Source organism: Myotis yumanensis, unplaced genomic scaffold, assembly GCF_028538775.1.
Source record: "Myotis yumanensis isolate MYYU_CA2020_CCGP unplaced genomic scaffold, mMyoYum1.0.hap1 SCAF_8, whole genome shotgun sequence".
NCBI lineage: Eukaryota > Metazoa > Chordata > Mammalia > Chiroptera > Vespertilionidae > Myotis > Myotis yumanensis.
The window spans coordinates 63,312,393-63,339,753 of record NW_027223759.1 but is presented as its reverse complement, the minus strand read 5'-3'; the positions used below and the strand labels follow the sequence as shown (position 1 = coordinate 63,339,753).

The 27,361-nt window shown below is 40.8% G+C and overlaps 1 protein-coding gene across 6 annotated transcripts in view; it reads left to right on the top strand.

Annotated features, from left to right (window-relative positions):
* LYPD6B (LY6/PLAUR domain containing 6B) overlaps positions 1–27,361 on the top strand; it is a 163,643-nt gene that overhangs the window by 40,140 nt on the left and 96,142 nt on the right. For 3 of the 6 annotated variants that reach the window (XM_070423032.1, XM_070423034.1, XM_070423033.1), the window contains exon 2: positions 16,590–16,777. The exons of 2 other annotated variants lie outside the window; for them this stretch is intronic. The gene's annotated coding sequence lies outside the window, so the exon portion shown is untranslated. Of the gene's footprint in view, positions 1–684; positions 706–16,589; positions 16,778–27,361 lie in introns of those variants that run through there. One more of the 6 variants, XM_070423037.1, reaches the window with a different exon arrangement.

Genomic DNA, 27,361 nt, shown 5'->3' with positions numbered 1-27,361 from the left:
TGCTTTTACCTCTCACAGCTTTTTGCAGCCCACTTTTTATTGATTCCTGAATTCTAATCTCGGTTCGTGTCCCCTGCTCTGGGACGTAAAGCAGTCTGCTTTATTTTTCTGTATTTGTTATTTCATCTCCAAGATGAGACTACAACTGCCTTGTTGACCAACACTGCCAGGCCTGGGCTGTGTAAAGGAGCTAGTTGGCTAGGGCTGTCAGAACAAAGCAACACAAACTGAGTGGCTTAAACAACAGAAGTGTATTTGCTAAACCGGAGGCAGGCCCTGCTCCTTGAAGGCGCTAAGGAAGGATGTGTTCCTGGCTCTCTCCCAGCTGCTGGACTTCTTTGGCTTGTGGCAGCATAACTCCAGTCTTCACAGCGGATTCTTCCTGTGGGTGTGCACATATTCCCTTTTTATAAGGATACCAGCCTTGTTGGTTTAGGGGCCCAGCCTACCTCAGTATGACCTCATCTTAACTAATTGCCTCTGCAATGATGCTGTTGCTCGGTGAGGTCACATTCTGAGGTACTGGGGGTTAGGACTTCAACATGTGAAGTCTGGGGGACACAATTCAACCCATAACAGTAGGCAAGAAGGTCGAATAGAATCAGGTGTTCTGAAGCAACAGGGGGTGCTATTTCTTTTAAGTTCTCTGTTGTTCCTTCCTTTTTAGGAATCCAGTATATGAGGAAAAATGCCAACCCGAGACAGGTAAAGTTGCTCTATGACTGGGAACCTGCTTACAAAGACCAGATAGAAGTTGACTTACCTGGAGTCTTGATTTAATCATGATGTTAATTTCAGGACACTGTAGCACCAAGACCCTCTCCTGAAATTAGCCCTTCTTCCCATGCAAAGGTGCAGGATCTGGCCCTGGTGCCGTAAACAGATGAAAACACGGGTGCTAGTCAGAGCACTGCTGGGCCTCATTTGTTTCCTGGCCCCTTTGAGATCCCAGATAGAAGACATACTAGGAGATCAAAGGCCTTGGTAATTACTTCCCCCCAGCAATTCTTGCTAATGCCTGCAGAGTTATTTGTATGCTATTGCAGGGACCATGTCTAATTTTACTTTACATATAGACATAGATGTTGGTTCCTAATTGCCTCGAGCCCTCACTTTTCTTATATAACACCGCCATTTCTAAAGTAGTTTCCAATGTAGAAGTTAGAGATCTCTTGCTGTAGAAGTATTAAATTACCTTCATATTTTAAATTAAACTTTTATGGAAGTATTACATACATGTAGAAGAGTGCACATGAATTTCCATACACTGAACATACCTGTGTAACCAGCACTGGCATCACCTAGAGACAATCCCTGTCGTAGTTACTATCTCTATCTCCAAAAGTAACTATTTTTTTTTAAAAATATATTTTATTGATTTTTTACAGAGAGGAAGAGAGAGGGATAGAGAGTTAGAAACATCGATAAGAGAGAAACATCGATCAGCTGCCTCCTGCACATCTCCTACTGGGGATGTGCCCGCAACCCAGGTACATGCCCTTGACCGGAATCGAACCTGGGACCCTTGAGTCCGCAGGCCGACGCTCTACCCACTGAGCCAAACCGGTTTCGGCTCCAAAAGTAACTATTATTCTGAATTCTAACAGCATTGGTGGTTTTTGCTTAATTTGAATTTTACATACATTTTAAATATATTTAAAACTTTTTTTAATGAAAAAATTTTAATAAATTATACAAAAAAATTTTATGTAGTCATAGTATGCACTGTTTAGTGTCTGGCTTCTTTTGGTCAACATGTGAGATTTCATCCATGTTGTTGCCTGCAGTCATATTCCTTCATTGTATTGAAGGAAAAATAATTTTTCCTTAACTCTTCTTGGTAAAGACCCCTGTAAGAAAAGACAGATGAACAAGAGAAAAACAAGCAGTTGTTAATGTGTACTTCATGTATACATGAGAGATACCTAGGGAAAAATGTGTAGCTTCCTGGGATGGTTGGAATTCAGGCTTAAATACCATCTTAATAGGGGACAGGAAGGAGGGATGTAGGCCTCATAGGGAAAAGTAAATGATTTTTGGGGAAAATGGATGGACCCTTGAAGAATAGATGGGAGGTATGATAGTTTGTGACGGTTTTTCTGGGAGTGGTGTCGACTTCTAGTCTCCTGTCCTGTGACATGTCAGTCTTCCCTGGTTGATGAAACTCATGGGGAAGGGATTCATGACAGTTGAGTTTCTTTGGGAGGATCTGTCTTTCAGCAGCTAGGGGAATTCAGAGACGGCCTCTCCCAGAATTTGTTGTTTTTCAAATACCTACAGCTCAAAATAATCAGCACACCAAAGGTTTTCAGGTAACATGTCCTGAACTCTACAGTCAGATTTTAGTCTGGCATATTCTGTTGCCCTCCAATTACAATTGCTGCATGATATGCCAGTGTAGCCTTTCTATTTTACTAATAAAAATTGCTTGCTTCTATGTAGTTACTATGTGGTTAACTACCAGAGTCACTTGCTGAATGGTTTGCCACACTTCTTTTTTGTAAACGCTCATGTAATTCAGCTGCTGTTCTCCAGGATTCGAATGCCTGCCCATCTTCCTTGCTGTTGGAAGGTCCCTTTCCCCTTAATTCTATCCCCACGGGATATTTGAAGCTTAATTTCCCCCTTAATAACTCCCTGCGGTAACTTTGGGGAGGGAAACATCTGCTCTAGTCTTTTGACTCTTCTAACACTAACGTGTAAAGAGCTGTGAGCAACAGCAGCAGCTGATTAGCATGGCCCGAGAGGCTCAACTGGATAGAGGTAATATATCTTTGCTTCTCTTGCTTTGATTGCCATGGTAGACAGCTGGCGGCAAGCTGTGATTTTGATTGTGATACATTCTTTCTCATGATAAATGGTTATGGATGCCTAGACATGCAAGAATTTGATATTTTACATTAATGGTTTTTGGAGAGAAACAGTGAATCTCCCCCCTTCCCCAATACCAATTCCCATTTTTTGAAGCAATGACAACTTAGCCTTCTGAATGTGAATCATATTGCAAATGACCTTTTAGCCTTTAGTTACAGCGAGTGTTTTAGTCAGTACTTTAGTGTAGAACTTAATGTGGTAGAGATGGACTATGTCTGGAAAGCCATACATTATGGTCCATGTGAGGCACTTGGAATGGTATCTGGCACATAGTAAGTACTCACAAACTTGGCTTGTCAGGGCTCTTCTTTGAAATTGTTATTGGTGAAAGTGGGGTTCTTGGGGTACCTCTGGAATAAGCGTTTCCAGAGGTCGCTACGGGAGGATGAGATATGGTAGAGAACTTTATTTTCATAGAATTACATTCCTGGGTTTCCAAAGTCCCATTTCTCTTAGTCCAGTCGTAGAAGAAATGTCGCTCCGTTTTCAGTAAAGCTGGAAGCAGAGCCAGAGTCCAGAGTTTCCGTTCCATGTTGGAGCTTGGTCCAGTACAGCATCAGGCTAGCTGCAGTCCATTGGTCCATTGTGTGTGGGGGTCCCCATGGCCCTGGGCCACACGGGAGAGTGCCAGGAAGCCAGGTGGGAGCCATGAGCCACGCGTGCCAAGAGGAACCAAAAGCACAAGAAGGCAAACTTCTTTGTTTAGGGAATTAAGTATCCCAAATTGCTGTGCTTGCAGGAGCCATGCCCATACTGGCCAGCCATCTCTATCCCTGGGTGTGATTGACAGCAAACAACTTGGCTAGTCCCCCAGTGTTACTGGGCATGCGTCTGTCTTCCCTTTGTTGGGCCCTGGGAGAGGGTAAAGTTGTAGCTTCCTGGTGAAGCTGCCTAAATGACATGCCTGCAATATCTGGCCTTCCATTTGGTCCTTTCCTATTATTAATAACTAGTTAATTACAACGGTATCATCATTATCTGGGATTTTCATCATCATTATCTTGGACTTTCCTTGTGCCGGCAGAGGGCCCAGGTTGGCTGGTCTCCATTGCATGGTTAATAAATACCATGGAGTTAGGCAGCTGGAAAACCTTGTCAGCTGAACCGGGCTGGGAATAGCCATAATTCAGGCCTCCCTTTCTACCTCATTGCCCATAGGAAATGAGGAATTCAGGGTGTAGAACAGCTTTCTCTGCCTGCCTGGGTGCTCCTGGTATGACTTCATAAAGGAAACCCAATGCCACCCTGAACAGATGTTCCTGCTGCAGGTAACGAAGCCAGTGCAGAAACCCGAATCTCCAGGTTCGAGTTTGGAGACACTGGATGAAGTACCCTTGAATGGGAATAAAATGGGACAGTCGGGCCCAATTGTAAAAGTTAAGAATTTATGCATACACTGCCGGTAGACTGCACAGCGGACAACGGGCATTTTGCTCTATCTGCTATTCTTTCTCCCTCACGTTTCAGACCTCAGAGCATTTCACCCCTGAGTAAGGACATTTTCCCGTTATTACTATAATATTATACCTAAGAAAATTAAAAATTATTGTTCTGTGACCTAATATCCAGTAGTTTCAATTTTTCCTCGTAGCTTTTTCCAACATTAGGATCCAATCAAGGTTCACATATTGCATTTGGTTGCTCTGTCTTCTTAGTTGAACTTGTCTTCCTTACCTTCTCTATTGTTTTACAGAGTCTGGGCTAGTTGTCTTGGAGAACTTTTCCCATATTCTGTGTTTCTTGATCGTTTCCTCATGAGTCATTGACTTATTCTCTTTTGTGTGTATATCCTGTAAACTGGAAGTTATGTTTAGAAGTGTGAGTAGAATCAGGTTGAATATCATCTTGGTCCATTCTGGCTGTTATATAACAATGTATCATAGACTGAGTGTTTTATAGACAACTGAAATTTATTTCCCACGGTTCTGGAGGCTGGAAGTCAGAGATCAGGGTTGCAGCATGGTTGGGTGAAGGCCCTCTTCTGAGGGAAGACTTCTCCTTGCAGCCTCATATGACCCAGGGACTAAGTCTCTTAAAAGGCAATAATCCCATTTATGAGAGCTTCACCTTCATGACCTAATCACCTCTCAAGGTCCCCACTTCCTAATACCTAATACCTTGGGGTAGGATCTCAACCTGTGAATTTTGGGGGGACACAAACATTCAGACAATAGCAAACGTTTTTGCCCCAACTACTTCATAGGTTACGCTGTGAATTTCATGTCGCATAATATCCCGCTGTCTCAGTACTACTGATGCAGAGGCTGATGATACAAGAACATTTTTCCTTTGCAGTCAGTGAGAATTTGTGGGGTGATTTCTGGCAAAGTGCTATTTCCCAGCAACTTTTCAACCAAGTTTTATGCTTCCTTTGGCCCCTCCCTGAATCAGCTATTACACTGGAGTTGCAGAATGGAGATGTTGTAATTCTTTCATTGCTTCTATGTTGAGCTGCTGGCATTTTTCTGTAGAGAATTTTCCTCACTCACCCATTTTCTGAGCATTGATGCAGACTCATGGGTTTTTGTTTACTTAATACATTACAACAATTATGGCCATTACTCTTTCTGATACTCTGGTTGTCCTTCATGTTGAAGGACATTAGGAAGTTGAGTTGGTTTATTGACAAGTTCTCTTGTGTAAAAATAGGGCAGATAAAGTAGTTTCTTAACTATAGGCAACTGGCTTAAAAACCGGTTATGTTCAGAAGTATTTAGAATGTGCCAGCAATGGAAGTATATCTGTCAGGGGGTTAGTTCTCTTTCAGAATTAGCTTTTTTGGGGGCAATTAGAAAATTGTAGAACCTAAGAAGGGATTCGATGCTGAGTATTGCTAAAGCAGAGAGGAGAGGAAGGAACTCATCTAGTAACTCTTATATTAAGGTGACTGTTCTTACTTTTTTGGCTGATTTGAAGCATTGTTCTACTCCAACGTTTCTATCACTAATATGGAAGGAAAATGAGTAAAGACTACTGGGAGAGGATAGGAAGGGAGCCCTATTCAGAAGGCTAGTCAGTGAGGACTGGAATGATCTGAAAAAGGAAGCTAGGCTATCAGTACCTCTGGGTTAATGCAGGCAGCAGGAGAAAGGTCCATTAAAAACAGCTCCATCAAAATCAAGACATTGCCAGGAAGCTGCTCTCGGCCGAGGGCCTGGGTCTTCTCAATGCTTGGATGCACCTTAAGTGAAGGGTTTTTATCAGGGCGGAACACAGCCAATTTTTTCTTCCAAAGGGACCATCCGTTCTCTCCCTGATGAAAAAGCAAGGAGAAAGCCGGTTGGTTCGGAGTTTGTGAATATTACCTTCTCCCTGCACAGCCCTCACCTCCCCAGTCCCCACTCTGCTCCTGCAGACACAGGAGGGGACAGGAGCCACAGGAAATGACCTCTGGTGCTCCCATGAGTTTCAAGGGATCACCAAGTGGTACATTTGAAATCGAGTGCTTCCTTCTCTCCCTCCTTTTTCTCAGTCTGAGCCCAGAGTGTCATCTCTGAACAAGGCTGGCCTCCTTTCAGAGCTGGGATAAGGCACACTGTCTTAAGGAAGGTATCAGATGGAAGAGGATTGCCTTGCTTTTTGTTTGGAGAAATGCATTAGTTTGCGAAGGCTGCCATAAGAAAGTACCACAGACTGGGTGGCCTAAAGAACAGAAACTTTTTTTCTCAAAGTTCTGGAGGCTAGATGTTCAAGATCAAGGTGTCAGCAGGGCTGTTTTCCCTCAGGTCTCTCTCCTTGGACTATAGATGGCTTCCTTCTCACTGTGTCTCCACATTATCTTCTCTGTGTCCAACTCCTCTTCTTAAAAGGACACCAGTCATAGTGGATTAGGACCCTCGCTAGTGAGCTCATTTTAATGTGATTACCTCTTTAAAGGTCCTATTTCCAAATATAGTCACATTCTAAGGTCCTGGATATTCGGACTTCAAAAGTAAATGAATATGTATATGAATTTTATATCTCCTAACAGAAATACATCATAGGGTCTGATTTCAATATTGAAAATCATTAATATATTTGTAACTTAATCTCTTAAAAGCACACTTCCTGAATGCTGCTCTGGTGTGCAACTTATTCTTCTCCCATCTGACAAAAAACAAAACAAAACACAACCAAAAATAAGAGCAAAAGCACAGTTAAGGTGTCGTCTATAATGACTGAGTTTAGTCACAGAAAATATTTAATTGATGGTTTCCTTTTCTTCTGCATCTGTTACTCTATATTCAATTTGTAGGTGCATAAGGAAAGGAGAAATCAGTTATGGGTATACTATTCTTTAAGAGTTATAATATACTTCTCTGGCACACAGATTGTGGATTTGTTGTATTAAGTCCCCACACCTGTGGAGAGCCTTGCTCACCCACTAAACCATACTCTGAATTGTTACATTTCTGTGTGTGTCATGTGTCTTCCGGGTTCATGCATCTTTGTGATGGTGGGTAGCTTCTAGAACCTTCTGAGACATCTAGGACATCTAGAAAACAGACTAATCATATATCTTTCAGGGGATTTCTTTGAAATGCTTAGGACCAAGGTTATTTGGGGATATTTTTCTAATTACTTGTGGTCTGTGATCATTATAGGCGGCTACATGATAACATCCAAGAATATGGTTATCCTAGCAGGGGGAGTAAAATATGAACAGATAAATTAATATAATAAACGTTCTTTGACCTAAAGTTGGTCTTTTAGCTTCAAAATTTAATTATGTGAGCATGCTATCTTTTTGGCTTGATAATTTGTTTTTTGGACCACTGGTTACTTGGAAATTCTGATGCCCAGGAGCAAATCCTAGACACATTGCCCTCTCTCTTGCTTCTTGGTGGTGACCCCATTCCACTTCGTACAGCCTAGGATCACCAGGTACAGCTCTACCACACTGACATCCCTCTTAAAGTTTATCTTCTAGTGAAGAAGTTCTAAGCAGTATTCCATTTGGGACAGTACATACAAGAATATTAATAAGATTTAAATGGAATGTTCAGTGTTCAGTGTTAGGACCATGTGCAATGGTTAAACAGTGTGGAGTCCAGAGTTTAAGGAATTTTCATAGTAGTCATTAACTTTGTCAGGGCCAAGACACCAGGGCAAAGAGTATGAAATTCTTCTGTTAAACGTAACTAGTTGTATTAATAGTTGAGAAGAACAGGGGAGATAGTACAGTGCAGTGGCTAAGAGCACAGTTTTAGAAGTGAGAACTGAACAGACCTTCCACATACTTCCTGGGCATCTTTAGAGGAGCGATTTAACCTCCCAAAGGCTCAGTTTCCTCCCCTTAAAATGGCGATAACAGTATCTAACATAGTGAGGATCAAAAGATAGAACACTCCTGGCCTGGTGGCTCAGAGGTTGAGCTTTGCCCTATGAACCAAGAGGTCATGGTTTCATTCCCCATCAGGGCACATGCCTGGGTGTGGGCTCAATCCCTAGTGTGGGACGTGCAGAAGGCAGCCAATCAATGATTCTCTCTCATAATTGATGTTTCCGTATCTCTCTCCCTCTCCCTTTGTCTCTGAAATAAATAAAAAATATTTTTAAAAAGGTGGAAGACATGTAAAGCATGCCATATAGTGCCTGTCATATTATAAGTGCATTTGTGCACATGTTCAAGATTGTATGGATGTTATTTTTAATACTTAGGTAGTTATTAGGCATGTAGCATAGCAAACATGGATAGAGAACATTCTAGGCAATTAGTTCACCTTCAGTTTATATATATATACATATATATATTCATTATGAATTCAACTAAAGGTTGGTTAATATATTTAATTTAAGTTTGAAAGGGGTTGATTTCAAGCTGGTGGGATGGTGAGGCTGTGTCTGGATACCATGGGAAGTGCTGGGGTTAAATGTTTCTGTACAGGGAAGATTGATGACATATTGTCAATCCTCTATTATAGCCAATCTCTTTGGTCCAGTAATGTCTTCCATTTTTTATACTAAATATTAACAAATGATCTATAAGATAATTAAAATACTTCAATCTGGTGTTAATATTTTTCCTGGGTGATCATCCACATTATATTTATGGTTTGGATATATTGTGCTTCAATGGATATGCTAGAAAATTTAAGAAAGCATCATTTTGAATAAGTAGAGGAAGTACATTACTGACTTATGCTGTCTACTAACAACTCCTGATTTTCCATTTGGTTAGTTTTAATTGTTGTGAGATTTTTAAAATATGTATTTCAAAAATTTTAAGTGGTTCAATAAAAAAGCAAATCCATTTAAAAAAATCAAAATCCCATAATTGTGCAGAGGCTGGATGGGTGAGTATATAACTCCGCTGCTGCAGTCAGCTGCACTTATTTTCCAAAGCTGTGGTAGAAATCCCAGCCCTTCATGCTCAGATCCTACCCCATGTTCTTTCTCTGCAATATGCACCGAAGTGTGTGATGGGGATGGAGACGACCTATTCTGGGAACCCCAAATTCATGACTCTGCATTGATTTGCATATTAGAGGGGTCAGGGAATTTGTGGCTCTCTCTGCATACACTCCCATTGTTCCAGTGTGGTGAGGACTTTGTGTCATCGCAAGATGTTGAATTAATAATAGGTAATAGCATGATAAAGGACTAATTTCAGAGATATATGAATTCACCCTTCGAGGGGCATTAATATACCCTAAGGTATTAACATAACATAGACTCACATGCAATTAGATAGACTTTTTAGGAGATGGACTTTTTTCCCTAGAATTACAAGCAAAATGAAATCAACATGCGCTTAAATGATATGAATAAATTATCTTGCTGGATGATTCCTCTCCATTTTAGACTTCTTTTCTTTTGGCTCAAGCCAGAGATCAGAAGTATTCACAGAATGTTAGGAGTGGAAATGATCTTTATTGATATTGTCAGTACTCTTAGCTTATTCAAACAGGATTATTCATATTAACCAGATTTAACAAAATTGTACATATAAGGCATAAATGGAGATACTATACAAATCTTTTAGTTTTTTTGAAAGCATACCCTATTTGTTAAAAAACTAATCTCAGACCATTGGGGAGATAACTTAAACTGGGACCCAATGGTATTGGTTATGTGAAGCAAATGAAGGGGTATTAAATCTTTAAAACTTGATACAAAGCAATAAGAGCTTGTCTTTACTCATTTAATTATTTAGCTGATCTTTACTAAGTGCCTATTATATGACAGGCATTGATCATTTTGAAACTCTGAGGCTGTAAAATGATAGCATTGGGCAACATCAGCGTGGTAAGCATGGGAGCAGATGCATGGATTAAGATACAGGCCTTTCTCATGAGCTTTGTGAGGTTGTTTTTCTTTGAATATGTTCTGGTTGGTCCATATTATTCTGAAAATATCTGGGTGCCCTGTGTTAAGTACAGTGTCGCAGTGTGATTGCACACAGAATCAGGATTCATCTCCTGATGCCTGATGTCTGTAAGCTACGATGAAGTAGCATTAGCTTTGGGAGAGCTTTTCATTCAGACAGCTTTGCAATACAGTTTTGTCTATTCTATTTTATCTCTGCATCTGTGAAGTTGGGGTTTTGGATCTAAGGAAAGGGCCTAAATGAAATGAAGGCTTACCTTTGTCCTTATTTAAACACACAAAAAGCCAAACATACAGAATATATATATATATATATATATATATATATATATATATATATATGTAATTATGTAATTTGATTGATTCTAGCCTATCGAGAGCCTTTGGATCTTGTTTTTGGCATACCATATTTATTTTATAAAAATATTTTATTGATTTTTTACAAAGAGGGAGGGAGAGGGATAGAGTTAGAAACATTGACGAGAGAGAAACATCCATCAGCTGCCTCCTGCACACACCCCACTGGGGATGTACCCACAACCAAGGTACATGCCTTTGATCGGAATCAAACCTGGGAACCTTGAGTCTGCAGGCTGACGCTCTATCCACTGAGCCAAACTGGTTAGGGTCATATTTATTTTATTTATTCTTTTGGCTTCAAGCCTTTTGTATTTTTAATAATTATGCTAACTATGTCCTCATTCATTTTGAACAGAACAAGTCCAAGATAAAAGTTTGAACTATGCCTTTCATGAGCTTCCCTTTGGCTTATGCTCAGTATAATTGGCATATTTGTTTCTCTAACTGGCTATAAATCTATCTATGTTTACTATATCCCAGAATATATTTTTATTATCATCAAGTTATTTATCTGTCCATCATTCTACCCATAATTAATTAACATTTACCAGGGGACTCCTGTGAATCACATTCTGTGCCACTTCTGCAACTAAAATATAGAGAAGGCAGAGGCCATAATCTAGTAGAGGGGGATGGTACTAAAGGACATTTTAAACCTATGTGACAATTTTAAGCCAATTTTGAGGATTATTGTTTTGGAAATAATTGATTCAGGATAGAGCTTTGCCAGGGAGGTAGGTTGATAGTTCGTGTGAACAACTATGGTGTCCAGATTGGTGAAGGGAAGGAAAGAAAGAATAATTGAGAGGGAGGGAGGGAGGGAAGGAGGGAGGGAGGGAGAGGGAGAGAGAGAGAGAGAGAGATTTATTGAGGGAGATAGAGAAAGCCTGACAGATTGGGAAAAGTGTGGCTCTCAGGGGACTGACTAGTAGTCTTCATGTTTGACAGAACAGGAAAGTAAGAAAGCTGGAATGATAGGAAATTGGGATAGTAGGGTGGGGGGTTGAGTTTAAGATGTCAAAGATCAAGTATGTGGATGGGAGAGGGGATAGCAGAGTTGGAGGAAAGATGAAAGTGTTGGCATTGAGGAAGTCAAATAATTGTGATGGTAGGGTGCTGAGTAAGCTATCTACTAGTAAATGTACATAAAAATCCTCTTAGATGATAGGAGGACTTGGGATGTCATGAAGACCATGAGCCAGGTGTCGTTGAGAATGTGGAAGTGACTAAGCAATTTCTATAAACCAGGATAGGCAAACAGTTCTGAAAGTGGCCCTAGAACCAAAGATTTAGATCCAAAGCAGAGATTGTGATCTCTGCTCTTCCTTGACAACATACTCATGAATTTTATGTGAGCACATGGCCTATGTGTGGTCACACGACCAAGTTCTGACCAATAGAATATAAATGGAGGTGGTGTTTATAACTGACACAAAGCTTCCTTAGAGAGAAAAGAGCCTTTTGTGTTCTGGCTAACTTTAATATGCTTATGCTCTCTTGTGAAATAACAGCCCTCTTGTACTCTGAGGCAAAAGCTATGGTTTAGGGTCTGGAACAGTAAGATAAGAAATAACCTGGTTCTTTCTGATGTGAAGCTTACCTCTAGATATTTCTTATGTGAGAGAGAAATATATTGTTTTATCTTCTAAAGCCATTAATTTCTTGGGGCTCTGGGGTTCTGTCACTTATGGCCCAGTGAATATACCACCATTGTTTAGGATTGGGAAGAGCAGGTCATTGGCATCGCAGGGAAGAAGCAGTACTCTAAGAGAGAGCCTGATTTTAATTTTTTTTCTTTGTTTTTTGTTAATCCTCACCCAAGGAAATTTTGAAATTTTTTCCATTGATTCCTAGAGAGAATGGAAAGCGGGGGTGAGTAGGGGGCGGGGGTGGTGTGAGACACACAGAGAGAAACATTGATGTGAGGGAGACACATCGACTGGTTGCCTCCCCAACGTGCCCAACCCAGGGCTGGGATTGAGCCTGCAACTGTCAGCTGTCAGCCAACACTCTAACCCACTGAGCATAACTGGCTAGGGCACCTGATTTCAATTGAAGTAAGAAAGTTGGATTCTGAAAAGAGCTATGGATGCTGAAGGACTGTTTTACTTGGAAATAAATTGCCAGAAGGTACAGTTGAAAGCTTTAAGGGGCAGGGAGCAGAAAAAGATGGCTGCCACGGAGAACAAGGTGGGGAAGAGAGTTTAGAAATCCATAGGTAGGAATTTACATTTGGCAGAGATCAAAGAAGTCAAGGATGTGAGGTATGGTCATAGAAGCTGACTCAAAATTCCAGCAGATGTTTGATGTGGTCTATGTCGGACCACATGCAACTTAGATTGGTCTAGTAGATACAATCAACTCAAACAGGTAGGAGGCCCGATGAACATAGCAATGGAGAGTAAAATCTGTTGGTGCTGGGGCCTGGAGCCCTGGTCTAATGAGATCTCAGGATGGACTCACTAAATACCCTACTATCACTTCCATGAGTAAGACTCAGAACAGCATTCAAAAAGGAGGTAAGGGTAGTCTGTTGTCTATTGTTCTGGGACAATCCCTGCTAGTTCCTGATCTCTACTCTTTTTTTTTTCCCGCCCTTGACAATTGTTTTTGATCCCTGTGAGTGAATGAACAGACATGATAAATAGTACATAGAGTATAAATCGTTTTTTCCTTTCTTTTTAAATGCTCAAGCAAGGATTTGAATACGAGCTATGATTTCACTAAATAAATGTAAATGAACTTTTGACATAGGAATGATTGGATTTTTGTTCCCATAAGGGAAATTGAATAAAGCCTTGTAACTTCACTTATGGAATCCCAAGGACATGATATAATCTTGGAGACATATTTTGGCATGGGAAGATCATAATTAGACTTGCTGAACCAAATAGTCAAAGGATTGTCTGAAAGATGCTATTGAACCCCAGGCAGGTGGAAATGAATAGTTAGGAGACTGTTCCCCTGGGGTTAACCACTTGGGATTAAGTTCTGGATATGGTGCCTTACTAGAGCCAGGAGAGTAATTACGCATTTCCTATAAGACTGGAATTGCTGACAGCATTCATTAACTCTCAGATGGATTCCATTTTGTAAAGAAGAATGAAAAAATTAGATTTTACTTTAAACTTAAGTTATTTAGAACAAAACCACATATGTAGACAATAAGAATGTAAGCACCGTTTCCAATTCCTGTGTTCATGTCTGATCCTTGTCAGTAAATAACAACTAACTTGTTAGTTGTTACAAGAGGCTTCAAACCACCACCATATTGTTGCATCTTTGCTTAGTCACTTGTCAAAGGACTTTTAAGGAGGAAGGGCACCAAAAATAGCTATCAAAGCGATAAAAAATGATTAACATTTATGTCGTTATTCTGGCTTGTGTGACAATGTTTAGGAATTTTTGTTTTAAAGGATTATAGCAGGGACACCATAGCTGTTGTGATAAAATAAAGACAAAAGTTGAAAGGACTTTTCTCTTTTTCAAAGGATGGCATGCCGTCCCACGTGATACCATGCTCCCAGATGAAGACATTTTGTTCTCGAGGTGAAAATTAGTGTATCTAGCTGGGCTCCCCCGCCCCCTCCCCATGGGAGTTTGTTAAAGCACAGCAGTGCTTAGTGGTTTGTATGCACTTGAGCAGAACAATAAAAATCATTTACTCTTAGCTGATCTGGTTAACTATTGCTCTCTGGTGTTGAAGCCATCAGATTGGAGGAGGTCAGGGAGAGAAAAATGGGAGGTAGGGAGTCAAGTCTGAGGAGGTCTTGTGTCTGCTGGGGACCCCGGTAACGGCCAGAATTCCCTTTGTGAGCTATCATGGAGCCAATGTCAGTAAGTTTGTTGTATGCTGGTTAATGAACGGAAAATCATTTGAGAGACAAGTAGCAAATTTACCCTTATGGGTTAAATATCTTTATTTCCACTTAGTCCATGCTTTCAGATATTGAGCTTGGGTCCTGAGCTGTGTTAATCATTACTTAATATTAATATGGAAATGAGTTTACCCTGTTGCAAGTCCCAGTTTCAATCAGTAAGTAATTATGAAAATTAGTCTTAAAGATGCCGTGAAAGGGTGCTGCTTGCAGGCAATCATTAAACCTCTCAGCCATCTCTGGGTGGTTGATTTTTTCTTCTTCTTAAGTTGTTTATTTTCCTAAACTTATTTTCTGCAGGTGAGAAAAGATGGCGAGTTCCTGCTGACTGAGGGATTCGTTAGTTGAGGTGGATAAGGTTCCATCAAAAGGAGAAGGGAGTGAGCGGAATGTGTTAGAGCTGATGACTAAGATCAGCTGCTTTCTTCTGGTCTGAAGCAAAGATGATTAGTTTTTAAGTGGGAAGAGAACCTTTAAAACTCCAGTTATTTTCACAGGAGTATTTTTGAGCCAGATTTCAAAATGTGGAGCTAATCTCCATCCTCAGTGGGAGCCAGCCAAACCTGCTTGCCAATTTAATGTCTGGCAATTAGTAAACAGGTGCTCAAAAATAGCAACACATAATAATAATTATCATTATCATCTATGCAGTGCCATGGGACCATGTGCATTACTGCGGAAGAGGAGGAAGGTTTGTAGGCACGCTGCTCTGGTGGCACTGTGCATCATTGTCCCTGTGCTCCCCACTTCCTTCCCCCCCCCCCAAAGGAAGCCTTTCTGAACTAGCAGAACAGGGCACAGCCACTCTGAAAGTCCTTAAAGTATGAAGGCTTCACAGACATGGTGTATATGTAGGCACTGTTCTTCACAACATTTTTTTATTGATTTTAGAGAGAGAGGGATGGAGAGAGAGAGAGAGAGAGAGAGAGAGAGAGAGAGATCAATGATGAGAGAGAATCATCATCATGGGCTGCCTCCTGCATGCCCCCTACTGGGGATTGAGCCCGCAACCCTGGCATGTCCCTGACTGGGAATCAAACTGTGACCTCCTGGTTCCTGGGTGGACGCTCAACCCCTGAGTCCCACCAGCCAGGCTGTTCTTTAATTTTATATCTGCAAAAGTTGCAGTCTCAACAGGATGTTAGAAAGGAGTCACTTCTTGTGCAAACCATACACAGGAACTCATTGTGGAGGGAGGTAGAGTTGCCATAAAAGCAATGAGTAAAACATTATTTGTTGAAATTCAAATTGAACCGAGCCTCCTGTGTTTTTATTTGCTAACGTGGCAACCCAGGTTGCATCGCCTCCTTTGGGGGCTACCAGACCCTAACAATCTCAGCTGGGCAGTGAGTGAGTCTTTCATTTCCAGGGCTGTGACGTGTTCATATGTTCTAGGACCCTTGTACCATCTTGCAGAAGGTAGTTTCAGTGTAACTGAGAATAACTATTAAAGGAGGAGGCAGAGTTTTTGGTTTAGATATCATCAGAGATTTATATGAGTTAGAGTAGGCAATAAAACAAGCCTCTTAAGTAAATTAGGTTGTTTTACTGACTTTGGGAAAAGTCAATGGCTGTTGATCTGTCAGTGAAAAATACACGTGGGCTTGAATCTAAACATCAGCAGTTTTCTTGGGCTATTTGGTCCTTCCATCATGTACCCTACATGATTTTTAATGCACAGACACAAGACTTATTTAATGAGGAAATAGAAGGGAGTATAAATTTTAAAAGTCATTGGGTCAAATATTGTACTTTTGATTACTTTGAGGAAAGTGTTTTTTAAAGATCTTGCAAATGAAAATTGTAAATAATTGCTTACTTATTATAACTTTGCTGTCTGTTCGCCTTTTGAGGGAGTTAGAGTGATGGAAAATCCTAGGAGTTAAAAGACCCAGTCCCAGTGCTCTCCCTGAATTATTTCCTTTGTGAGTGGGTGCCAATGTGGGTACATCCTGAGTTTCATTGTGAATTCCTGAGACTTAAATTTTCTGAGGTTATCTTAACTGTTATGTTCTGACCTGTTTTGGATCCACGTGGTCAAAATCAGTTGTCCTGTATGAGTTGTGTAGCACATGACCATAGAGATTTAAATATGGGTTTGCTTTTTGCGTTGCTTCTGTAAGTTCAGTTTATCTACTCTATGAGTACTTTGTGACTTTGATGTTACAGATATAGACACAGATTTGCCGTACTGCTTTAACAGTGGGAAGTTCAGACAGATGTGAGATGATGGGACTGTGATGCACGGCCACGTCCTGCGCTTTTACAAGACTCCCAAATGCCTTTCCCACACAGTGAGCTGTCACAGCAGTGACCGAACGCCTCCTGCATTCCTGACTGGCTGCCAAAACAACGGCGTAAGTGAATGTTTCCTGATGTCCAGTGATCATTAATGTCCCTCGTATACAACTGGTGATGAGCTGAGTTTTTTCCGCCCATTTTTTCTTTATTGTGGAAAGTATAACAGATGTCCCCCCATTTTTTCCCCATTGACACCCTCCACCCGACACCCACCCCTCCCAGGCCTTCACCACTCCATTGTCTGTGTCCATATATGCATATAAATTCCCCGGTTAATCTCTCCCACCCACCCCACCCACCCACCCAGCCTTCCCTCTGAAATTCATCAGTCTGTTCCATGCTTCTGTGCCTCTGGATCTATTTTGTTCATCAGTTTATTTTGTTCATTAGATTCCACATATGAGTGAGATCAAAAGAAAGAACTTATCTTTTTCTGACTGGCTTATTTTGCTTAGCATAATACTCTCCAGGTCTATGCATGTGAGCTGAGTTTTTGAAGGTGGGCTGCCTATACTGTAGTGAAATCTATAAGGAAGCTTTGCCGTTGTGGTCCACTGGACTAGGGCGGGCAGGTATAGAAAGCCCTTCAGAGGGACAGAAGCGCTTCTCTTTCATCTGTTTCTTCAGGGGCCAGAGTGGGTCTCTGAGCTGCCTGATGACTCTCATGGTAGGATTCCAGGAGTGCCAGCAGCAGGCAGTCCATGTTGCAAGATCCCCCAAGCTTGGAACCCAATAGAACTCTGACTGTTGAATACCGTATCGCTGAATAATGAAGTCAATCCTGGTCACCAGGATGGAGCTAGCCCCACCCCAGGCTTCTCAGAGTTCTCCAAAGCTCCGTGACCAGGAGAATGCCGAGTCCAGGACTGAATGCCTCCTTTTACATTAATGGCCCGTCCTCAGGAATGCAAGTCTTAAACCTAGGGCCTTCTAAAACCCCATTTCCCAAAGACTGGAAGGAGAGCGGGCCCTCAAGGTGAGACATGCCTGCTTGCCCAGCCTAAGGTTAGACCACTTGTAAGTTTGTTGGCACAGCAGTGTTGTGTTTAATAAGTAGGTGGCCAAGGGCTTTGGTCAGAAGTCATTTCCTAGCTAGTGGTCGGCAAACTCATTAGTCAACAGAGCCAAATATCAACAGTACAACGATTGAAATTTCTTTTGAGAGCCAAATTTTTTAAACTTAAACTATATAGGTAGGTACATTGTTATTAACTTAATTAGGGAACTCCTAAGGCTTAGGAAGAGCCACACTCAAGGGGCCAAAAAGCCGCATGTGGCTTGCGAGCCGCAGTTTGCCGACCACGGTCCTAGACTCACACAGGCTGCACAGAGCTGTTCTCAGCAGCAGTGGCCCCTCCGCTGTTCCCAAGGAGCCGTGTGTCCTCATTCTGTTCAGTCTGAGGAATTTCACACTTTTGTTCTAAAGAGGACCATTTTATACCAACTTACTTCCTGTTAGGAAAAGATCAATTATTGACATCTGCCAGGAATTGCTGGGGAGGGACAGGGAGTGGTGGAGTCCGTGGTAACTAAACTGGATCACACTGTGTTTTAAAACCATTCTACAGTTCTAGCTCCTTTTCCTTTGAGCCTGGGTGTGACTCCAAAATGGTTCTTGACTCAGTGTCAAGCAGTCATTGCTGGTCAGTTGGCATTGACACACGTGGTTTTGCTAGATTGCCTTCTGCACTTCTTTCTCCAGAAATTTATGTTCAAACGCAGTGAGTCTTCCCCCAGCCCCCCTGCTCTGTCACCAATGGGCAGAGGGTCCTTGGACTGGACTAGAGGACCTAGTAGAGGCTCACCTTCAAAGAGAGCTAAAGGGCCAATATTCCTTCTTGGAAAGTTTCAGTTCCTCCTCACTACCCTCCCCCGAAGGCTTTATGAACCAAGTCTGTCTTATTCGTATGGACTTTTAAAATGGTGGCTTTGTGTAACTATTGTAAAGCCTAAATGAATCCATCCTTGAAATTACTAACTTTGAGAATTCTCCTTTCAAAATTGTCATGTAGACTAGGCTGTGAGTCACCCAGAATTTGAAGCACAAAGAGCAGAACAAATAGAAATCTGCTCCCTGTTTGCGCTAATATGAACCCAGGCCCCCGCCCTGTTGCCTAGCTCTTTGTGGCATTTTTAATCGCCACTCATGTTGCTTGAACTCACCCTTGTCAGAGTTCAAATCTTGCAGGGAGAGCTGTGTCTTCAGACAGTTAGAACTCATGTGCTTAAACAATAGACCCTCTTGTCCTCAGTTCTGCTGCTTTCAATAAGTTACCTGGACTTGATGCTCATTAGTGCATGCCTTTGGCAAAAGGGGCATGCCTCCAAACTCAACTAATTACTCAGCTATCCACTACCAACAGGACTGACCGCAGGCCAGCCCCCTCAGCAGGGTGCTTCTTGGCCAGAGCCAGCCCCAGGTGTAACAGCGGTGGGGACAGGGCCCCGGTGATGACAAAACCAGGGGCAATCTGGAACCCTCCAGGGAACTGTTAGTGCTTCTGTTTTCTGCAACATATTTCCCCATGGAAGTATTCCCAAGCCACTGCACAGCCCAAAGCCTAGACATTAAAAGGAGCTGGGAATTGGGGGGGGGGGGGGGGGGCAACAGATAAGCCTAGAAGGTCAGCCACTGGATTATGAATTTGGTACTAACTAGTGGAAATGCCAAGGCTCAGGTAGTCCTTGGCAAATCCTCTAATACAGTTGTGCTTATTGTTCACTGCACAAGGGCACCAAGCCAGGGGGTTGAGTGGGGCCAAAATCCAACCCATTGTCTGTCTGGCAGAAGGCTACATTGGCCTGAACAGAGGGACGCCTCTTCAAATGCTCATACAGACACCATCCCCTCACCAAGCCCTGCACACATGTAGCTTCCATCTCCAGAGTGGGGGCCTTTGCCTAATTTCCCCAAAGGTGCCATATGGGCTAATAGAGGCTCTCATGCTTCCCCCAGGTCCTCAGAGTAGGCCATACTTGTATGTGAACTCTGAGTCCACCTTGGCCTCCTGGCTCAGCGGACGGGCTCTCAGAGATCTCAGAGGGCAGGGACTGCCTGGCACAAGGTTAGTTCAGGGACACACACAACACAGGTATGAAGTTGTTCCCTTTCAACTCTTTCAGTCCTACTCATTAGTCAAGAAGAAAGTATCAGCCCTGGCCAGGTAGAACAGTTGGTTAGAGCATCATCCCCATACACTAAGGTTGTGGATTTGATGCCCAGTCAGGGCACATACAAAAATCAACCAATGAATGCATAAATAAGTGGAACAGCAAAGTCAATGTTTCTCTCTCTCTCTTTCTCTCTCCAAAATCAATCAATAAATTAAAAAAAGAAGCAAGTATCAGTTTGTTAAAATAAGATATCAGCAAGTGCTAGAGATGCCTTTGTCAACCATATCAGCCCCAAAGAGGGAACTGACTGAGACCCCGAGGTTTCTGCAGGGAGTGATTGCAGGCATTTCCTGACATTTTTAGTGCTCATTGTATTTATGTTTGAAATTATCTTCTGCCTTTGCCAAGGGATACTGATTTTCTATTCAAAGCAGTGAAGTAACATTTAAAATATAACTGTATAAAAGAGATGAGTTGATTTGTTCACTCTTTCAGTCAAATTCAAGTTGTCACTGGCTCAGACTGCATTAAGGAAACACTTTTTAGTGTAAAGGGACCAAATGTAAGATGAAATTGTGGAATTGTTTGAGGAAGAGAAGCCTTCACAGGAATGCAGGTTTTTGGTAACTTCTGCTAAGAAGAGAACAAAAAGGAACATTTGCACTGTTGTTGGAGGGATTTGGGTTCCAACGTGCATGTGTGCACGTGTGTCCCTGTGTTTGTGTGTACTTCTTCCAGAGATGAAGGCGGAGAAATTGTGGACTCCTTGCATTCCTGAAGGTGGGGCAAGAAGTTGTAGGAGAGACGAGAGCTATTTAGAAGTCAAACAATTGACCCCATGTTTTTTTCTGTAGGGAAGAAATGGCTGGATTAAAGCCAGAAAGTTCCAGAAGGGGAACACATCTATTGATACTTGACTCAAGGTCTCCCTTCATATGTCCCTCTGTGTGTGTCTGTCTCCTTCATTCTCTCTCAGTCTCTCTCATACACGAGTACCCTCCTACACACACACACACACACAATCCACCAGTGATTCAGATTTGCTATCTCCCTTGTAGAAATCCCTGCAGGAACCACCATGTAAAGTAACACAGGACACAGGGAACTAATGACATTGTTCTCAGACATCTTTGGGTGAAATAACACATTCAGCTGTCGGTATGCACGTGGCTGAGATTACTGCAGTAAAGGCATTCTTTGGTATCCAGTGGCAGCCTTAGTTTATGTTTACACAAAGACAAAAAGTGCCCTCTGATATAATCTCAGAAAACTGCTGCCACAGGCCTTTGAAACAATTAGTTTAGACGATTTCACAGAGCATTAAGCTTAACAATGTCAGTCTGTTCCTAAATGCTCTGCAAGAGAATTTTTGCAATGAGGCCAAAATTTAAGTTGGCAAGAGGGCAACCTCAAATGGGCAATCTCATCCTTTTTTAAATCGCTTTTTTGAGATATAATTGACCTACAATAAACCGCATATACTTAAAGTGTACAATTTGTTACGTTTGAAACGGACATATCTGTGAAACTATCACCATAATGAAGATAATGAACACACTCCTCACCCCAAAGGGCTTCCTTGTGCTCCTCGGTACTCCCCACCTCCCACCACTCTGTGCCACCCTCTTCCCCAGGCGGGGATATGCCTCTGCCACTAGAGATTACTTTGTATTTTCTAGAGGTTTATGTTAAGAGTGCAGTATGAACTCATTTTCATCTGGCTTCTTTTACTCAGCATTATTGTGAGATTCATGTAGGTTGCATATATCATTAATTTATTCCATTTTACTGCTGAATAACATTCCATTGTATGGTTATGCCTCAGCTCTGTATCCTATTCACCTCTTGATGGATATTTGGGTTGTTAATAGCTTTGGGCTATTACAAATAAAGTTACTATGAACATTTGTATGCAAGTATCTGTATGGATGTATTTTTTCTTTGCTCTTGGGTAAACACCTAGGAGTGCAATGGTTGGGTCATAAGGTAGCTGTATGTTTACCTAATAAATCATCACACTGTTTTCCAAAAAGTTATTCCATTTTAAGTGCCCACTAGCAGGGTATGAGTTTCAGTTTCTCACATCCTCGCCAACATTTGTATATGTAAGCCATTTAATCTCATTGTGGTTATTAGCATTTCCTAACCGAGTACTGATGTTGAACACTCCTGATATGCTATTTACCCTTCATATATCTTCTTTGATGAGGTATCTACTCATTTAAAAAGTTAGACTATTTTCTCGTTATTTTTGAGCATTCTTATATTCTGGATGCAAGTCCTTTATCAGATACATACTTTGCAAATATTTCCTTCTAGTCTGTGGCTTATGTTTTCTAACAATGTCTTTCAAGGAACTGAAATTTTAATTTTGATGAAATCCAATTTATCAATTTTTTTTCTTTTATGATGATGAGAAGGAGGGATTAAGGGAGGGAGAATGAAATTAAGAAGGTTTGTTGTTATTAGTTTCTGCCCCCCTTTCTCCCATCCCAACAATAAGAAAAATAAAGTTGCTTTTTATGGGTATGGAGAAAACTGGGAGAGGAGATGCAAGAGTTCAGTTTTTACCTGTTAAGTTAGAGCCTCTATAAGGTGGACATACAGGTCTGGAATACATGGGAGAAGTCTGGACTGCAGTCTGGGCTAAGAGTCATCAACATATAGCAGGCATTTAAAGCACAGGCCTGGATGAGGTCGCCTAGGGAGTAGGTATAGATGGAGAAGGAACGAAAGCTGAGGGTTCGGATTGCCCAACATTTAGAGGTCAGGAAGACGGGGAAGAGCCATCAAAGGAGACCCGCAAGGAATGGCTAAATAAGCAGGCTGAAATGCAGAGAGTGACCTTTTAAGAACCAAGAGAAGAAAGTGTTTCAAGAAAGAAGATGCAATATCCAATGTCAGTTGTTCTTCAAGTTGAGGAAAATGAGGTCTTAGAATTAATTGACTCTGGAATTTGGCAATGTGGAGGACATTGGTGACTTGGACAAGTGCAGTCTTGCTGAAGTGGTAGAAATGAAAGTGTGATTGGGTGATCTCAGGAGAGAATGTAGGCAAGAGTGATGACAGTGAGCATGGATGGTCCTTGGAATGGTGTTTAAAGGAATAGAGTGCAATCAAATGCACATGCCTGAGATGCTTAGATGTCTTAAAGGAGACACAAGAAAGGGTTCCCTGTGGCTACCTCTGAAAGAGAGATTGAGTGGACTTGATATAAAGGAGATTGAGGAAGATTTTCCCCCATCAAACTTGCATTGCTCTTATTAAGAAACAATCCTTATAAGGTTTATATTAATATATGAAAATGCACATAAACATCGACTGTGGTATACATGGCATGATTACATTAAACAAACAAAAACTATGCAGAGAAAAGACAAAAAGAAAATACATAAACTATTAAAAATAATATTATATGGTATAAATGGAACTAACTTTGGAATCTGCAATAATATATATTAAATGCCTGGAAATTAATAGGTTCTTGGGCCATTATTCGCATTCCTTATAATTTTTCAGTGTTTTAAAGGGAGAAAAATATTAATACCTATTTATACATTACTATTATAATTAAAAGTCAGAAACATTGAAAACAGACTGGAACAATAGTTGCTTAAAAGTTAGCTGTGTTTGGTTCTAGGTCATTTTCCATTTGGTATAGTTTGTGTGTTTTTAAAACCAACAATCCAACAAATAAAGAGTTCCTTTAAATAGAAACATCAGGTGATTAGGTGATTTGAGTTTTTCTCCCCAGTTCACTGACTATTTTGTTGAACAAGAGAAGAGGGTGTATAGGAGAAAGCTCAGTTGGTACCTGCCATCTGAAAAACCAGCTGGAGAAAATGTAATGCATCAGCAAAATAGGTTAATGAAAAGGTGATTTCATGTATACATAGCCTTCAAGGCTTGAATCTCCTGCCTAACTTGAGGTCTACTGTGATTCTTGTAACTGTTTTCCTGGAGTCATTACTTAAAAAGTTCCCCCTTTCCCTTCCAGTAGTGTCCCAATTCGGAGGATATATTATGTGATCCCCCTACTTAAGGGATGTAGAACTCTTAAAAGTTATCACAGGATTCAGAAACACTCTTGGATAGTTTTGCTCCAAGATTTGTATACCAGGATGGAGAATATGGTTTAGTCTAATGGTAGTTGACATTAAAAGGTCAACTACCAGATTTAAATTCTGTGATGAAGTTGAGAAAAATAAACAACATTCAGGATGGGCAGATAGATTCTACAGTGAAATTTTCTGTCCTTGCTGGTTGGACAGTATAAGTATGGGTTCTTAATATAGGCCAGGGGGAGCAATATCAAGTAAAATATGTTGCAAATCATAAGGCTCTATTCAAATGTAGAGTGCTTTTATTTGTATCATTCCATTTGAGTCTATCATGTTCTCTATTTTTAATAGATATGGAAATAGCTAGTAACTGATTGATCTGGGGATAAAATTAATGTCTCCCTATGCTCTTCCATTATAACACACATCTGAGAGTCTTTCCCACACCCTCCAGGTGGGGCTTTTTCTGCTGAGGACAAAGAGTGAGCATAGATGGCTTCCTGAAGTAAACTGCCTGGTCACTTGTTCAGGAAACTGAGTTGTCTTCACTATGTAAGGTGCCTTTGCTACAGAAGGTATTGAGGAAGTATAGAGTCTTGCACTGAAAAATCCTTGTCTATTTCCAAGATGGAATAGTAGTTGGTTGGCTGCTGTCAGATTTGGGTATGTGCCTTTTATCTCGACATTGGAAATTTCATCCCTTTCTCTTTCCCTTGCAAAACCCAGTAAAGGGAAGTAAAGCTGTGGATGGGACAGTTGAAAGAGCTTCAAGGGGTTGTTGACCTAATACCATCTGAGGCTTTTATTTAGTACTTTACGCACATACCAACTTTTAAATTAAGGATTACAGTTTGGGATTTAAGGACCGAAAGAAAAAATAAGAGCTGATAGCTAATAGCTCTTTCAACTCTTTCTGGACACACAACCTTTGGAGAAAAGTCTTATCATTGTAAGTCATGCTTTTATCTCAGTGCCAAGTAATATTTCATTTTGATCTAGGAATCCAAGGTTTGGATATATATATATTTCTTTTTGAAAAACAATGTTAGCATTTTGTGCTACTAAATTAAGTAACTGCTGATAAAGAAAACCCCCAATATAGCTCTTCCCTGCTGTCCTAAAACCATATCAAGACCCCACATATCTGAGAGAAGGAAATTGTTTCTTAAGGCTGGCCTTTGTTGAAGCTGGGCTGTCAGCAGTCTGTAAATCAGAACTGTAGGGAATGTTGAAACTTAAAGTTCATCTTTAACATGAAGAGGGTTCACACATGCTCTTCTGTGGGCTAATCTTTAGTGACAGATGCAGAGAAAGGAAACTCAAGTGTTATGAGAAAAACCCAAGCCTTCCATTTTAAGCCCTTTTAGCTTTCATTTTAGGCATCAGCCAGTCACTGCCAGAAATATGTCTGAAGGGATTGAGCCCAGCTATTTCAAAGGGCCTTCTTTTGTATAAGATACTTAGGGAATCATGCAGTATTCTACTCTGTGGCATATTTTATATACACCATAATGACTACAAATATCAGTAGTCCTAATGAATTTTCCCCAAGTTAATGGCAGGATGGACGTGTGTGTGTGTGTGTGTGTGTGTGTGTTGGGGGAGGGGGGGAACCTCATAGAATTGGGAGGCAATTCTTACTACCACGATTTAAATTAGATATCACCACTAATTAGATAAGTTGTTTAAACTTTTTTTGTCTTAATTTTTACATCTGTAAGTGAAGATTCTAATAACCTCCCTACTTACCTTATTGGGATGTGTTATTTCCATCTAACTCTATTGCTTGCATCATAGACCAGCCCTGCTTCAATGTGTGTGTTGGGGATGGGGAGGGCAATACCAAGGGTTTGGCTATGAGGAGGGGAGATCATTAGGGATCATTGTGAAGGGACCACAGTAACTAAGGAATATTAATTGTTTGAGATACTTTTAAACTTAGAATGCAAAGATGCTAACTGATGGGTACTGGGGTTTATCCAAAGCACTGTAACCCTTACATGCTACTCAAGTAGGAAAGAGATAGATGAGTTTTTGCAGACTGTTTGCTTGATATTGTGCCTCTGGTACACTTTCTGAGGCTAATACTGTTATTCTTGATTTTCTACTTCCTCTATATCTCTCTGAATCCAAATATTTTGAATAATATAAATAATGTAGGGCAAGGGAAATGTTAAGACAGAACAAAATAGCTGCCAGTAATAGTACTTTTTACTTATCGCGCTCCTGCTATGTGCCAGCTGTATAACTGACCTTTTTCATAAGTTACATTTGATTTAGTCCTTCTGTAGCCATTGATGGAAAATAATACTATCCCCATTTTAAATAGAACAAAACTGATGCTCATACTAATTTGTCCAAGGTCTTGCAGTAAGTGATTGAGCCTTCAAAGGCCATGGTCATTTTGCTACCTCTAACCATATCCAACTGATAGAAAACATATCCACATAAAATATTTCGGCATCAGAAATGTGACTAACTGTAGAGCTGTGTGTTATCTGGAAGGATCTTTTAAAAATAGAAGACCCAGGAAAATGTAATCCCAGATACAAAAGCACTTTGTGAATGAAAAGTGCTTTATACATGTAAGGTGGCAGTGTGATTAATATTATTCAGCTCAGAGAACTAATTAGATGAATCATGTATAATCCCTGTATTTCTTCTTCAGTCATATTATAGCCGAATACCTGCCCATTAATCTTTACCCTGCTAAAACATAAAGTGCCTATCCAGGTAATGCATTGGAATTAATGTGTAATTAAAGAAAACGATCATCCGCTCGGCTATGAAATAGGGACGGCAATATTTCAAGTTAATATACATTCTAGACCAATACATGTTTTAGATTAGGAAACTCTGCTAAAATGCATAATTTAGAAAGATATCAAATCATCAGTTTAAAATGAAAGCACAAAGAGCTTCATGCCTATAAAAGCATTTTGTGGTAATGCCGATATGGTGTCATATTTGTCTTCGATGTGAAGACATTGTCTTTCTGAAAACTACTGTTTACAGAAAATAAGCCTTGGGGATGGGGAAAGCATTTTCCTCTGGGATTTCCCCTCTTTTGACATGATTGTTGGTGGCATTAACACATTAACAGTGAACTCAGATGATGATCTTGAGGTGACATGTATCCCTCATTACAGTGCCTTGGCACCCGGCCCACAGACACCAGCAGCAAGAGCCTTGATTTCATTTTAAAAGGAGTTAGAAGAATGTGAAGAAGGTCACGACCATCAATCTGTTATCACTCTGCTAGATAGGATCTCTTTAAGGAGGAGCATGAAACATATTTTAAAACCTCCAATGAAAGCCCCCAAATGACGATGTTCATCTTACCGCTTTCTAACGAAAGTGCTCAGTCTATGAAAGAGAACTTACAAGCACTACACCACAAAATGTATCTAGGAAAATGCTAGAGTCAGCATATATCATCAGTGAGGCAGCCATAGGAAAGCAACA